Consider the following 17,179-nt stretch of genomic DNA (forward strand, 5'->3'; position numbering starts at 1 on the left):
GAAAAAAATCCCCCTCCCTCGTTTTTATGTTTCCAGGTGCAGGGGTTCTCGCCCAGGCGAGCTAACCCTGTATATATATATTGGGAAGACACAGGTATGCACTCTCTACGGGTTGGCGTTCACTTACTCGAACCCCCCTTAGGGTAAATTAAGCATTCGACATTTACTTTAAAGACACAACAGTAATAATTACTGGGAATTTAAAGGATACTAGGCTGCCTCCCAGCGGCGCTTTCCGCTTGTCTAGAGCTGGGCATGGGATGATGATCTATCGATCGTGATCCTAGCCTCTACTTGGGTCCATCCCTAAGTACCTGAAAGCAGGAAACGACATTGCACGGCAAACTGTGGCCGCGTTACCGTTTACCTTGATTGGTCTCTGCCTTTGGATTTGGCCTGGTATTTGACCATCGCCTAACACGATTCTGCTCCTGTCATAAGATAACAAAATATGCTTGTGTATGCATATGCATGAGCGTTTTCAAATGCAATAATCTTTTTAGTGAAAGCTGGTCAGGTTCAGTTTTAATTAAGCGCTTAGAGCATCCCATGGACTGAGCAAAAAGGCTCAGGTTATCAAATTCTGGACATAGTTTGAGACACAAAGTGAGGACTGGAACCTCAATCCCATGTTCTTTTCTTTTAAAAGACTGCGATGAGGAATTACAGAGGACAGGAATTCCTGGGGGAAACCAAGAAGTACACAAAAAATAAAGGAACATGCAGCGACTTCCTCAATTGCCCCAGATCCTAAGCGTAGTACCGCTTGACAACATCGGAGTTCACGGGTGATGGTAGCTCCTCGTCATCCATGTTGGTGAGCACCAGGGCCCCTCCGGAGAAAGCCCTTTTTACAACAAAAGGCCCTTCGTAGTTCGGGGCCCACTTCCCTTTATTGTCTTTCAAAGCTTGGGAGACTTTCTTCAACACCAAGTCCCCTTCGCTGAACCGGCGCGCACGTACCTTCTTGTCAAAAGCGTTCTTCATTCATTTCTGATATAAACGCCCATGACTCATGGCGGCCAAACACTTGCCTTCTATGAGATTAAGCTGATCGAAACATGCTTGGGCCCATTCCGATTCCTTTAATCCAGATTCCGCCAAGATTCTAAATGATGGGACTTCCACCTCAAATGGTAGCACAGCCTCCATTCCATATACCAATGAGAACGGTGCTGCCCCAGTTGACGTGCACACTGAGGTTCGGTAACCATGTAACGCAAATGGGAGCATCTCATGCCAATCCTTCTATGACACGGTCATCTTCTGGATAATCTTCTTGATATTCTTATTGGCTGCTTCCACGGCTCTGTTCATCTTTGGTCGATAGGACGTGGAATTGTGATGTTGGATTTTATACTCCTTGCACATTTCCCCCATCATCTTGTTATTCAAGTTGGTGCCGTTGTCCGTGATAATCTTCCTCGGTAAACCGTATCGGCAAATGATTTCCCTCTTAATGAACCTGACCACCACACTCCTGGTGACGCTAGCGTACGACGTGGCTTCGACCCACTTAGTGAAGTAATCGATCGCCACTAGGATGAAACGATGTCCATTTGCAGCTTTGGGCTCTATGGTTCCTTAGCGTTCACACAGCGTAGCAGAACCATGTCATGGTTCCTCTTGTATAGTATGCTTCCGCTCATGAAGAAGCCGGCCGCCAATCTCCTCAATGTCCTTTTGTCGTTGTCGGAGGCCTCCGGTGGGTACTCTTTGCTTTCAACGTATCGCTTGATATCGAAATACCAAGGCTTACCGTCCTGTTCCTCTTCCACCCTACAACAATGTGAGGGTTTGCCACGACACCAGAACTCAATGTACGGTAGGTCCCCGTGCGGTGTTAGCTGGAACATGGACGCTAAAGTGGCAAGCGCATCTGCCATTTGATTTTCCTCTCGGGGAACATGATGGAAGGAGATCTCATCAAAGAAACCAGCCAATTCCTTGATATAGGCTTGGTAGGGTATCAGCTTGGGGTCTCTAGTTTCTCATTCCCCTCTCAGCTGGTGAATCACCAGTGCTGAGTCCCCATACACCTTGAGTAGCTTGACATTGGAGTCAATTGTTGCCTGGACGGCCAGGGCACACGCTTCATACTCAGTCATATTGTTGGTGCAGTCGAACCCTAGCCTGGCTGTGAAAGGTATACATTGATTGTCCGAAGAGACCAATACTGCCCCAACACCATGGCCTATAACATTTGACGCTCCATCAAACCACACGATCCACTTGTCCCGGTCCTCATCTAGCTTTTCCTCAAACAAGGCCATGATGTCCTCATCCGGGAACTCGGGATGCATGGGTTGATAGTCGTTGAGAGGCTGCTGAGCCAAATAATCTGCCAAGGCACTTCCTTTTATTGCCTTTTGGGTGACGTAGACTATATCGAACTCGGATAGCAAAACCTGCCACCGGGCGATCCGCCCTGTGAGAGCAGGCTTCTCAAAGATGTACTTAAATCGGGTCCATCTTGGATATCAATTGGGTCCATCTTGGATATCAACCAGGTGGTATGGCTCAGCATGTATTGTCTTAGACGGTGGGACGCCCAGACTAAAGCACAGCACGTTCTTTTGAGCAGGGAGTAGTTCATTTCACAGGTCGTGAACTTCATACTCAAGTAGTAGACAGCGCGCTCTCTCTTCCTGAACTCATCATGTTGCCCTAGCATACATCCCATCGACTCGTCCAAAATCGTCATATACAGGATGAGAGGCCTTCCGGGTACCGGCAGCATAAGCACGGGAGGGTTCATGAGACACTGTTTGATCCTTCCAAATGGTTTTTGACAATCCTCGTTCCAGCGGACGGATTCGTTTTTGCGTAAGAGTTTGAACAACGGCTCATAGATAGCGGTGAGCTGTGATATGAATCTGGCAATGTAGTTTAAACGCCCCAGGAAACCTTGGATCTGCCTCTCAGTACGCGGTTCTGGCATCTCAAGGATGGCTTTCACCTTTTCGGGGTCCACCTCTATCCCTTTCTGGCTTACGATGAAACCTAGCAATTTCCCTGACTTGACCCTGAAGGTGCACTTAGCGGGGTTTAACCTCAATTGATATTTCCTAAGCCTTTCGAACAACTTCCGCAAGTTGACAAGGTGTTCCTCCTCAGTTTTATACTTGGCAATTATGTCATCCACATAGACCTCGATTTCTCGGTGCATCATATCGTGGAACAAAGCCACCATAGCCCGTTGATAAGTTGCCCCGACTTTCTTGAGTCCAAAGGACATCACCTTATAACTGAACGTCCCCCACAGGGTGACGAAGGTAGTCTTTTCCATATCCTCCGGCACCATTTTTATCTGATTGTAACCGGAGAACCCATCCATGAAGGAAAACAAAGTGAAATTGGTCGTATTATCCACGAGGATATCGATGTGCGGTAGAGGAAAATTTTCCTTGGGACTGGCTCGATTCAGGTCCCGATAATCTACACACATTCACACTTTCCCATCCTTCTTGGGGACTGGTACAATGTTGGCAACCCATTCTGGGTACCGAGTGACAGCCAAAAAACCAGCGTCAAATTGTTTCTTTACCTCTTCTTTTATTTTCAAGGATGTCTCGGGCTTCATCCTCCTCAGCTTTTGTTTTACCAGGGAACACTCAGGATTTAGAGGTAATTTGTGTTGTACGATGTCAGAATTCAAACCAGGCATATCTTGGTACGACCAGGCAAAGATGTCTTGGTAGTTTTTTAGCAGGGCCATCAATTCTTCACGGATGGGTGCGGTCATACCCGTGCCTATCTTCACTTCCTTTTTCCCACTACCGGTTCCTAAGTCTACTAGTTCCATCTCTTCTTGATGAGGCACTATCTCTTGGTCCTCATGGGCAACTATTTTCTCCAACTCAAGGGGAAGTCCCACATTCTCGTCTTCTTCACTCTCCGTCTGATCTGTTTCTTGCTTGAAATCGATGGTCGGGTCCCAGGTATTAGTACCTTCGAGGGACTCGTCATCGGATCTGGCATTTTAAGCGTAAAGAAATAAACATGCAAATGAATGAGAATGGGTAGAGGCGCAAGAACAGATGAAGAAAGATCTTTATATTATAAACTTAGGAACAAAAGACACAAAGCCTTAACAAAAGGAAACTCTAAAGCCTAGGCCCAACCGTAGAGTTTAAAAGCCACAAAGGGTTACATTATGCTTGTCGCATAAATGTCTGGGCACTCCTCCACTCGCCAATTTCCTAGTCGGAAACCAGGAGGGCATGGTCGTACCAAATCTGACCCACCCAGAGAGTCATCCTCGCATATCGCAACGACTTGGCCTTCGTGTCCTAGACCCGCACTTATAAAGCTCCTACTGATGTGGCAGGGCGGGCCCCCTTCGACTTTTCATCCCAACTGCGAACCTTGGCTTCCGCTCTTCCTTCCCACGACACTTTTCCTTATGTCCGCTTGCGTGGGTTTATAGCCTAATCCGAACTTCCCACGGTTTCCTCTGGTGCTTATCAAGCTAGTTCTGCCGCCGTTGTTCTTGCCTAAACCCATTCCGGGCTCGTAGCCATTCCCCAACATTACCCGAACCACCATCATTGCCGTATCGGATAGGCAAGGTTGCCCAGAAAAGGAATCTACGGAGGCAATGCTTACTACCTCAAAAGATTGGAAGGTTGTTTCCAATGATTCCTCCGCGGCTTCCACATATGGCATAGAGGACGGGCAACTTACCAAGATGTCTTCCTCCCCCGACACAATGACCAAATGTCCCTCTACTACAAACTTCAGTTTTTGGTGGAGTGTAGAGGGAACGACTCCCACCGAGTGGATCCACGGGCGTCCCAAAAGACAGCTATAAGCCGGGTTAATATCCATTATTTGGAAGGTAACCTGACAGGTATGGGGGCCTATCTGTACAAGGAGGTCGATCTCTCCCCTCGCCTCTCGGCGGTTGCCGTCGAAGGCACGGACCACCATGGAACTTGTCCTTAGATGGGAAGCGTTAAACGGAAATTTCTCCAACGTGCTTTTGGGCATTACGTTTAAACTAGAACCGTTATCGATGAGTACCTTGGCCACGACGTGGTCCATGCATTTGACTGACACATGCAAAGCCCTGTTATGCCCTCTCCCCTCGACAGGGATTTCTTCTTCAGCGAAGGCGAGATAGTTGTTGGCGGTGATGTTATTGACGATTCCTCCAAAGCCTTCTACAGAGATATCTTGGGCTACGTGAGCTTCGTTCAAGACCTTTACTAGCAAAGCCCGATGAGGCTTAGAGCTCATGAGTAGTTCCAAATGAGAGACTCTGGGCGGGGTTTTGTTAAGCTGCTCAATGACCTTGAACTCACTTTGCTGAATAATGCGGAGGAACTCGCCTGCCTCCTCTAGCGATACTTCTTTCTTGCCATAGCCATCCTTTTTCTCAGAAGGACTTTTCATTGGAATATCCTCGTCCGGAGCAGGGATCACTTTGTCATTTTGTTCTTCTGCTATCTTTGCCTTCCCTTTAGTGTTTGCAGGCTGTGTCGGCAGGTCAGGAGGTGCGAACACGTGACCGCTGCGGGTCACGCCGCTCAGCCCCATGATATTGGTTACCTTGGCCGACAACAAGCTGATGTCGGTGGCTTCTTCCTTCCTTTCGCTTGGAGGCGCATACCTCCACGGAATTGCGTGGCTGTTTTGGTATGGAAATGGAATAGGTCTAACTATCAAGGGGTATCGGGGTGTTTGGGGAGTTGCGTCTCTGGTGAAATATACCACCAAAGGCTTAGGCCTTCCAAAACTTCCCTCCTCTGTGGACTGCATACATATATGCTGCTCTTCACTCCCCTCATCGCCGACTTCCAGCCGGCCTCGATCTATCATCTGTTGCAATAGGTCCTCCACTGCTAAACATGTTTCCATGTTATGTAGCTCACCGAGATGCATCAAACAGGAATCTTTTTCGTGCCCACCGTGGGGAATTATGCCTCCCTTTTGTAGGGCCTTGTAGATAAATCTCCTGGGGGTCTTCACGTCCTTTAAAGGCTTGGACCTGCGCGGCCTACCCGACTCGACGGCATTAACTGCTCCCCCTCCATGATTGGTGAGCGGGTTCGTTTTCACGTTGGTTTGGTCCTCTTGAAACATCAGCCATCCGGCGTCTATCAAATGTTAGACCTTGTATTTAAGGGCCAGGCATTTTTCAGTGGAGTGGCCCGGGGTTTTCCCATGGTATGCGCAGGTTGCGTCAGGGTTGTACCACTTTGGGAAAGGAGGCTGGTAGATCTTCCTGGGAGATATCACAGTCATCTGGTTAGCGATGAGGGATGGCAAAAGCTCTTCGTACGTCATTGGGATCGGGGTGAATTCTGGAGTTGGCCTCGGGGGAAAGTTCCTTATCGCGTTGAAACCAGCGCCAAAGTGGGCGTTGTCGGCCGGGCGAGTTGGGGGGCCTCCCTCTGGATGGGTGCGAGCAATTTAGGTTGTACGGGTGCTGAATTGGAAGAGTCCCCGGCGCGAGCCAAGAAGTTCGGGTGATGTTGCGCGTACTGATGGGTTCCGTGAGAGGTCTGCGGTGGCTTGATCCATGCGGGCGCTGAAGTGACAGCATGGTTATCTCCTTCCTTCCTTTTTGCCCTAGTTGCTCTGATCCTCCTAGCGTTGGTACTTGTGGAGGAGACGTAATCGAACTTCCCTCTCTTCAAACCTACTTCAATTCTTTCCCCGGCGAATACCAAGTTTGCGAAGCTGGAGGGCATGTAGCCCATTAACTTCTCATAGTAAAACACCGGCAAGGTGTCTACCATCATGGTAATCATTTCCCTTTCGACCATGGGAGGGGCCACTTGTGCTACCAGGTCCCTTCATCGCTGAGCGTACTCTTTAAAGGTCTCACTTTCCTTTTTAACCATGTTCTGCAACTGAGTGCGATCGGGAGCCATATCAGAAATGTACTGATATTGCCTAAGAAAGGCAGTAATCAGATCCTTCCAAGTGCGGGTGCAGGAAGCTTCCAGATTAGTGTACCAAATGACCGTGGCCCCAGCCAAGCTATCTTGGAAAAAGTGCATTAACAACTTTTCATCCCTAGAATGCGCCCCCATCTAGCGACAATACATCTTGAGAAGGTTCTTAGGACAAGTCGTCCCTTTGTACTTGTCGAAATCAGGTACCTTGAATTTTGGGGGGATGACGACGTCTGGTACCAAGCAAAGATCTGCCATGTCCGCGAACGGATAGTCGCCAAAGCCTTCAACAGCTCTCAATCTCTCTTCAATGAGATCGAGTTTCCTTCTTTCTTCCGCTGCCGAGGGTGGTCCTTCGATGGACAAGAATATTGGCTGTGCTGGGAGGTTGGGCTGAGGCAGTATGTTGGGTGTCGGCCCCTCGACGAGGACCGGGGGGTAGAAATTGACGTCTCCTTGGGCATGATCCTCGTGAACCTCGTCCGACTGTCGAGGAGGCTCCCCTTCAAGGATAGGGGAAGGGACATGACCCGCGTCATCATGCATGACTGGTGGCGTGTAATTAGGTGGTAACCCATAAGGGTAAGCCACTCGGTTGTATCCTAAATGGGGGTTGCTGATGTGCCCCAGTGTGCTTCTTTCTCGTCCTACCACGTTTGGGAGAGGATGGTGCGTGGTAGCTGGGAGAGATGGGTTTTCTTCGGCAGCCGAACTAACAGCGGCAGCGGTGGCCATGTTATTCTCCATAAGTTGTCTCATTCCTAACAAGGCATTCATCATGGAAGCCATTTGCTCTTTCAAAGCCGACATGTCGGCTTTCATCTGTTCCTGTATCTCCTCTTGGTCACCCATCGTCCTAGATTTGGATCTGGTGCGATAGGGATGCCTTGGGGCACGTTTAGTCATGACGTTTTTCCTAAAAAACTAAACGTGAGGAGTAGGTAAAGAAAAATGAATGCATGCTAGAGATAAAATGCGGGAGTGATTTGATTTGCACTGATCTTTGGAGTAAAAACACGGGATAAACTCATTTTATTCAGAAAGTTTATAACTAGTCAAGATTTGAGCGATAATACAAACTTCCTAGCGGTTTCTAATAATATGGGCCATTAAGTCTATCATATGCTGACAATAGCTGAGAAGTCCGTGGATCTCCTCGGGGGCGGGGTAGGTGTCCGCCATTGCTTTGGCCTTGGCTAGCAATCGGGGAAGTTCTTGACTCCCGTTCAAAATAAGAGCAAATCGGTCCATCCACATTGTTGCCTCTTTATGTAATGAGTCGATCACCCTTCCTCTAGCCTCCTTTTCCGCATACACTCGGGCATACTCGTTTGCCACTTTGTGCTCATGGGTCGTGGCTAGATTTAATTCTTCTTGGTACTTGCTGACGATGGCTAACATATTGGGCTCTGTCTCGCATAAACGCTGAGACAAGTTTCTTTTGGACCTTGAGCAAGCAGCTAACTCCTCTTTCAAGACCATGCTATGTGCTCGTGATTGGTCTCTCTCTTCCCTTCGAAGCTTGATCTCACTGTTGCTGCCCCACAAAGCTCCACGAAATTTGTATCGGCCATGCTCTTCCTTGCGAGCCCTCTTGGTTTCTTGTTCAAGGGCTCTTGCGGTAGTTGCATTTTCTTCTTGTAACCCGGCACACTCCTTCCGGACGTCTGTAGCGACTAACTTGAATTTTTCTTTGGCAAGTCCTGCTTTTCCTAGTTCTATTTTTAGAGCTTGGATTTCTTCATCCTCTTCCGGAGCTTCAAAGTTCTCCTCGTTGATAACTTTCAATTTGGAGAGCCAATCTAACCCTCGTGTACGAACTTTCAGCCATTCATGATATCCACCGATGATGCCATTATAGATGCCCCTAAGTTCTTTATCTTTCCTTAACGTGCTTTCCCACGCCTTGTGGACTCTTTGTATAATCTTGAAACTTTGCGCGCCGAAATCTCTCACAAGGAAGGGAGAGAGGCTTTCTTCCGCCGGTGCTCCCCTCATGGGGTACCCTAACTGTCTTATAGCAAGTGTGGGATTATAGTTAATACAACCCCTCGTCCCTATCAACAGGATGTTTGGGTAATCCCCACATGAGAAGAGAACTCCCTCCTTTCCTTCCTTCCATTGAGGAAACCAGTTGATTGTTCTGCCTCCTATCCCAGCCAAGTGTTGGTCCCAATCTACTCTTCTCTTTTCGACACACGAGCGATGGCTTCGGAGCGGACATGGGTGTCTTATGTCTTGTTGGAATAGGTGCGAAACCAACCATACACAAAGATCGAGTAAGCAGCAGATGATCCGTGCGCTACTCTTCTCGCACCTTCGGTCAAATGTATCAAATAAGTCTGCCAAGATAGCTACCACCGGGTTCTCTTTGCTATGGTGATATGCAAGGAAAGCATCAATTGCGGCTAGGTCCACCAAACCGTCCACGTTTGGAAAGAGGACAACCCCAAAGATTAGCAATGCTAATATGTCCACAAACGGGACCCACTCCTCTTGATTCACCATATCCCTTGCCTTGCCTTCCAAGTACTTCCATGGTAGGCCCACTACGCCGTTTCGAGTTTGCTTTACACGATCTAAACCTCTTGTCGAATCCCTGACCACAACTGCAATCTTGCTCAAGGAGGGAAGAAACCCGGAGAAAAGATACGGTTTTCTTCCCCCAAGAGGACATCCTAGAATCTCCTCAAATGCTTCAACAGTCGGTACTAATTGGAAGTCTCCAAACGTGAAGCATCTCAAAGGCCGGTCATAGTATTGGTTGAGGGATACAACGGCTTCTGTGGATATCTCCGCTATGGTTAAATCTGAAATCTTTCCGTACGCCTTGCGGAAGGCTTGCATTTGGAGAGGTCCCATCAACCGCCCCAACTCCTTAAGGCTGGTGACATCTAGGCCCTTAATCTTGACTTGATAGAATCTTTTTCCAGTTTGATTTGTTCCCATGTTTTACTAAAGTGAAACAAAACCCAGTGCGAATCAAAACTCCGACATCTATCATGGGTGGAATGGATGAATGCATGAAGGAATGCATATGACACAGATGCAATTTATGAATACGGGAGCCCGGGAAATTATCCCCTTCTTAGATACAACGTTTGGGGCAGCACGGCGCCCGACATATGTATTTAAGAAGGTGACACGGACCCTCCGTTGGTTTGCCAAAGTGAGGGGATCAAAACGAAAACCCGTGCATGATGCATATGTGAAAGGCACAACACGGGGATGTACATAGTATGGCAATATCCACAAACAAATATAAGCAAAGGGGTACATGACACTTAGGACTACATGCATGGCAGTGTAAAAAGTGGCACGCAACATGTTTGCTCCGTGCCCCTATTTTAGGGACCTACATGGGAGGGAGCTAAAAGGGCTTTTAGTGATAATTCCCAAGGTGGTCATATCTCTCTTGATGGTCTCTAGAGGTATCATCCCCTTCGAAGAACATATTGCGGCATTAGGGACTACTAGCAACAATATGTTATCAAAGAGAAAAACTCAAGATGAGGGTTCACTGTAATCAAGCAAGTCAGAGACCTAGCATGACCACAGATTCACCTCTACTCCTTATGTTCCCACAAACCCGGGTATAGGGCCCTTTTTCAACTCACCATGTGTGCAAATAGTGTTGGTGTTTGTGTGCATCAAATTAATAAATATTTACCTCATGCATACCTTTTAAAGCACACTAAAAGCATCAAAGAGTTTATATACACAAGAACATAAGAAAGAAAAGACAAAGAAAAAGAACAGAAGAGAAGTCATAGTAAAGAAAGCACACTGATTGATTGGCCTAACTCTCTAACAATCATCCCTAGTGGAGTCGCCAACTGTCGCAACCTACCCTTCAGCGAGAGGGCGACACGAGACTCACGGGTGTGTCTTCCAAGAAAGTAAAATGCGCGGAGTCGCCACCAACGTTTATTCGAGGAAAACATCAGAAAAATCGGAAAGCCGTGGTCTACGAACTTTAAGTGAAAGGTTCGGGAGTTGTATTTACGCACGGGGAAGGTATTAGCACCCCACGCGTCCGTCACAAGGGACAACAGCCTTTAAATCAAGTGTGCAAACATGACTTCAATTTGTTTTATTTTCCCTTTTTTACGTTTTTATGTCTTTTTATGCCTTTTTGTATTTTTATCTTTTTGTGGTCGACAAGGGTGTTTCCCTTGCTCCTACGTATTCCTCAATTGTGATAAGGAAATCAGACCTACGTAGTTCTTTGAGAACTAAACGTTGGTTAAATTGTTTTTATCCTTTTTTTGCAAGATATATTTTGATTGAATGAAAGGTCATTTAAGGCGTTGGACCATTAAACGATCTTTCGATTCTTTTGAAAGGAGAGAAAACATTAAGGCATTGGACCATTAATGATCTCTTGGTTTTTTTGAAAGAGGTGACAAAGCTTATGTATTGATTTTAGGATTTTTAAAAATCCACGTTTAACCAATAAAAGCGGAAAAGACCATTTCAAGGTGTTGGACATTAAAAAATGGTTTTTTAGGTGATGACAAAAGCTTGGTTGATGAATTGATTTTAGCCTTAGTTTCACTTTGGTTATTAGTCAATTTGATTAAGAAAGAAAATCCCAAAGAAAAACATCCGATTGATTTTTTTGATTATTTTATTAAAATATATATTTTTTTATTATTATATTATTATTTTGCCTCTTTTAGGTTTTAAACGTGGTTACGACATGAAAGATCGGCCGGATTTTATTCTAACAGAAATTAAAAGATATTACAACTCAAAAGGGGGTATAGAAAGTGACTTAAATAAATGACTAAAGCACGTCAAAAGGGGGTATGGAAAGTAAATGAAATAAAAATAAAAGCACGCGAAATAAGTGGGGACCACTAAGGGCACATAGAATGAATTGAAAGGTTCGATTTCGGGAACTTACCGGTTGAAGACCGAAGAACGACCAAGAACGAACGAAGAACGATGAAGAACGGTGGAAAACCTTCACGAAATCGCCCACGGAAACGTCTCGGAAGCGTTACAGAAGCGCCTCGGCTTGGATTTTCTTCACGGAAACAATTTTTCTCACTAATTTTAAGTGATTCTCAGATACCAGGAGGGTTGAACGAATTTGTTCTGCCCTCCTTCCCCTATTTATAGGGGAAAAGAGGGTGGTGGTTGCCGCCCAGCTCGCCCAGGCGAGCTAGGTTGCTTCCACCAGAAGGCACCGCCTTCTGTTGGAACATCCTAGAAGGCCCAAGTGGGCCTGATTGCTATTTGTACACCCATGTTTACTAAATACACCCCCTTTGCCCTTTTTTGCTGATTCTTTTTTCGTAATGTTACGGAACTTTACGAATTATGTAACGATACTTGTTTTCTTTCCGTAATGTCACGAACCTTATGGATTACGCAATCGTCCCTTCTTTGGCTTCCGGAATGTTACGGAACTTTACGGATTGCACGTTAACACTTCCTTTTAACTCCCGACATGTCGTAGAACTTCACGGATTGCCTAACGATGGGTGTCAAGTACCTCGAAGTGGTCAAGCGAGGGTCGCATCCCAACAAACAGATGGTCCCCGGACGAAATTAGGGTATGACACAACCTGTCGTAGTGGACCCCTGAAGGATGTACAAATCTCCTTATTTGATTCCTTGAATTACTGATTGAGCATTCGTAGTTTAGTATTTTTCTATTCTTCTTAGCTAAATTAACATCTCTTTCATCCTTATTTTCTCACTTTAACTTACTTTTGGTCTTAGGCAAATGATTGAGCTTAATTAATAATTGTGGCTTATTTTTGGATTTTTGCACTTACTTGACCTATCTTCCTTGTGCAGGGCCTATATGACACTACAGAACTCCAAATGGAGCATGTGAGTAGTCCCCGGAAAGCTAAGAAAAAGATCTTCAAATTTGTCACACATAATCTTGGGGTAATTCTGCCATTTCGAGGGTCAAATTGGGCTTAGAAGTTAGAATCTCTGCACTTGAATAATTAGGCTGCGAATGTGGGCTCTGATTTGTGTAATTAGTTTAATTAGATAGATTAGATGAGCCTAATTAAGGCCCATCCCTTCCTTCTAAGTAGTCACTCTACATGTTAGTGGAATTTAGTTAGTTATTTCATTTTGTAAAAAACAGATTTAGTTACTTGTTGTGCAAGCTTTAGGATTAAAAAATGGATTAGGTTATGGATTCATTTCCTAATTTTGAAATTTAATCACAGATTGTTTGGATGATTATCCAACCTAATTTGGGATCTCAAACAATTTAGGGATTGATTCGATTAAACTATCTCTAATGCATTTGACTAAACTTTTACACTCTGAATATCATTCATAGTAACTATGATAATTTTATTTGCATTAGTTTGGTGAATTGGATTGATGATATTAAACTTGATTCGTATTTTGTTTTTTTCTGTTCTATTTCTTCATCTTTGTTTTTGTGTTTTTTCATTCCTTTACATTCGCCTACAAACTATTCAATGAAATTCCCCTTGCTATTTACAAGTGAATTGAAGAAGGAACCAAAATGAATTGTATCTCTGAGTTGACCTAGGTTAATCTTGTATTATAGAATTTCCTAGTTTTATTTGTTTTGGAGCGATTCGATAATCGTTATCAATTATCACAAACTTCCCTTTCCCTCTGATCTACATAACTCCACCTTCAACCCAACAAGAAAAACCTTTCAAATCCATGGCACCCACAGATACAAGATTTTTCTTAAGTTCTGGAACTTGACAAACTTCAATTAAGGTTCTAACAATACCATCATGTATTTTGATTTGTATAGAACCTATACGAATAGACTTACAAGGAGTATCGTTACCCATGAGCATGTTACCATCATACTTCTTTTCATAAGTCACAAACTAATGTTTGTGTGGACACATATGATAAGAACAACTTGAGTCTAGTACCCATTGTTCAAAATGTTGTTGTAGTTGTTCACCAACAGCCAGAACCAAATCACTTTTCCATAAGGAGTCATTTTTAACAAGAGCAATAACAAAAAAATTTCTTTGTTTTCTTTGGACAATCTATCTTCCATTGACTTGGTTCTCTGGAGTAATTGCAGGTGTCCTTAGGATCAGCTTTGCTCTTCTTCTTACCACCTTTTCCTTTCTTATTCTTCTTCTTCTTCTACACTTTAGCAGAATTAGTCATCGATAATCCAGACATAGAGGCTTCATCACCATTCCTAGATGCCTTTAGTTAAAGCTCTCTAGAATAAAGACTAGACTTCACTTCTTCAAGTGTGATGGAGTCCTTGCATACACTAAGAGAACTCACAAAATTCTCATAGGAGGGATGAAGAGAGGCTAACAGAACAATTGTCAAATATTCATCCTTCATCTTGACATCAATGTCACGTAGCTTCATCATAACAAAGTTTAGCTCATCAAGATGTTCTAGTAGTCTACCATCCCTCATTCAGAGGCCAAACAAAAGGTTTTTCAGAAGCAACTTGTTGCAGATAGATTTTGTCATGAAGAGTTTCTCCAATTTAAGCCAAAGCCCAACAACAATCAATTCTTCAGAAGCTTCATAAAGAACCTCATCAAACAGAGATAAGAGAATTAGTGAATGCGTCTTTCCCTCTTGTAACTAAAGCACTGACTTATCTATCTTTGATGATTGACCAAAGAGAGGAGCCCAGATGCCTTGTTCTTTCAACAAGGCTCGCATCTTGATGCGCTAAAGGTTTAAGCTATTCTTCCTTGTGAATTTCCCAATCTTGATTGTGTTAACCATCTTCTTGATAGAATCTTGAAAATGCAACACAAACAAATAACAAACGGAATGGTTGATCATTGATGACTTGATAAACCACGAAACAGATGTGGAATTGTTCTTGAACATTTCAAATAAATAAAAAACCAAAATGAACTCTTTAAAAGATAAAAGATCGAAGTGAACAAAAAAATAAAATAAAAGATAAAATAGGTCATTTGAAATTAAAACTAAATAAATTAATAAAGGTCACTACAAATTAAGGAAATAGACTCTGAGGGGGCATTTGTTTCAAGAAATTTTATTACATTCCTGGTAATATTATTCCTCGGAATATAATATTAGAATATCATTCTTGAATATTTTTAAAAAAAATATATCTAATTACATTTTAATATTCCTAGAAATAGTTTTTAAAATTTAAAGTAATTTAAATAAAAAAGAAAGTTATAGGTGTACTAGACACAATTTTCACATTCTCATTAGAATATTACTTTTCCACCCTTCATAAGGGAATATAATATAAGAAATGATGCTAAAAAAAAGAAAATTATAACATTATCTGGAATCAATAGTGCTTAGAAATACTTTTTAAAAACTTGTAATAAACATGAAAATATAGCAGGAAATCGAATCATGGATATGCATTATACTAGAGACAACTTTACCTAGTCATAATTATTGATCGGTGGTTTAACCTAATAGTTATGTCTCTTGAGGATAATTCAATTGAATAGACTGAAAATAGTTACAATAAAAAATACTCCCAATTTTGCTTTCAGATTGCTTCCCCTTAAACGTTCATTGCATCATTCAGAGTAGGCCCTAATTGACAAAGCTAACCAAACCTTGCTTGAGTAGCTATTTGTTACTAGACAAACATCTTTATGATTCAAAGGATTCAACCCTCGGAAGTCATTTTAAAGTAAACACAGCGTGACAAAGTCAGTGCTGTTGGTTTTCAAATAGCCGACCAGAGCCTCACTTCACTCTTTATTAAAAGATGAGATATGAGAGAATGTATTATGACACTTCCAGTCTTTGGGTCCTTTTACAGCTGTCTTTACTCCATATAACCCAAATCTCCTTTGTTTTCTTCCTCACATTCTATGCCCTTTGCATATTAGGTGTCCACACATGTTCAATTATGCATTGTGTCTCAATACCAAAAAAAAAGTTATGCACTGTGTCTCATTTTGCTTGTGTAACATTGTAATATTAATGCATTCAAGTGCAAAAAGTTACTAGATTATATATACAATTGTTGATGTGATAGCTCTACAACCATCTAAATGGTTAGTTACCTTTAGTGGATGATGTGAAAGAGTTAAACGATCCAAACAGGGATTTTTTTTAATTATTACTTAACATCGATTTTAGATTATTATCAGGATAAGTTGTAACATTTATTATAAGTTCTGAGTTGAAAGTCGTAATCAATGTTATAATTTCAATTTTTTTTTAACTGTAAATTTTTTTATGAATTTTTCTTAATTTTACAACTTCTAAGTTGTACGACTTTTTTTATTTAATATTTTATATATTTTTTTAATATTTGTTATTTAACATATTTTTTATATTTTTAAATGATTTTATTTAAAATTTTCATATGTTATTTTATTTAATATATTTTATGTTTAATTTTTTACTATATTACCTATATTTTTTCTATATTATTTTATTTAAAATATTTCTTTATTTAATATTTTCTATATTTTTTACTAATGTTAAAGATTTTTATTTGTTTTTGTAAATTAAAAAAAAAACTTAAATAAAAAATATATACAAAATATTAAATACAACGATAAAAGTTAAAAAAACATTTATTTATTAAAAAATTATTTACAATTTTTTTAAAAATATATATAAAAATAGAAGTCATAGATAAATTTGCAACTTCTAAAAAATTATTTTAAAGTTGTAAAAAAAAGTCCTACGACTTAGAAGTTATAAAATTAAAAAAAAAAACTAAAGTTTTAAAAAAATTACAACTTCAATTAAAAAAAAAATGATAACATCAATTAACACTTTCAACTCAAAATCACATTTTAGATAATAATTTAAAATCAACTCCCAAATCATAATTAAGAAAAAAAATGCCCCATTTCGATGGTTTAGCCGATATGAGAGCCATTATTAAAAGTGAGCAACAGTACCCTCTTAGTTTCCACTTTAATATATAAAATAAATTTGACTTTTCGTGCAATGCCATATCAAATTAAAGCTGGTTCAAGGAAATGCCATACTCTTGGGTGTGCGTTTTATCCATGTGTAGACCACGCTGAACCCTCCAAAAAATTGACAATCCCGTTATTATGATGAAGGATTTGTTGTTGCTTTTATATATATTTTCTTTTTCTTGATTAAATTATGTTGAATTATTAGATTAATTTTTCATTATTGGATAATATTGATTAAATACTATGTTATTTTTATTATTTTTATATAGACTACATGTAGGTGACAGTTTTTCTCTAAATATTTAATGCATTTGTATACCCATGACTCAAATTCAAGATTATTAGTTATTATTTTAATTATGATAATAAATATTTATTATT

Source organism: Glycine max, chromosome 4 (genome assembly GCF_000004515.6).
Source record: "Glycine max cultivar Williams 82 chromosome 4, Glycine_max_v4.0, whole genome shotgun sequence".
Taxonomy (NCBI): domain Eukaryota; kingdom Viridiplantae; phylum Streptophyta; class Magnoliopsida; order Fabales; family Fabaceae; genus Glycine; species Glycine max.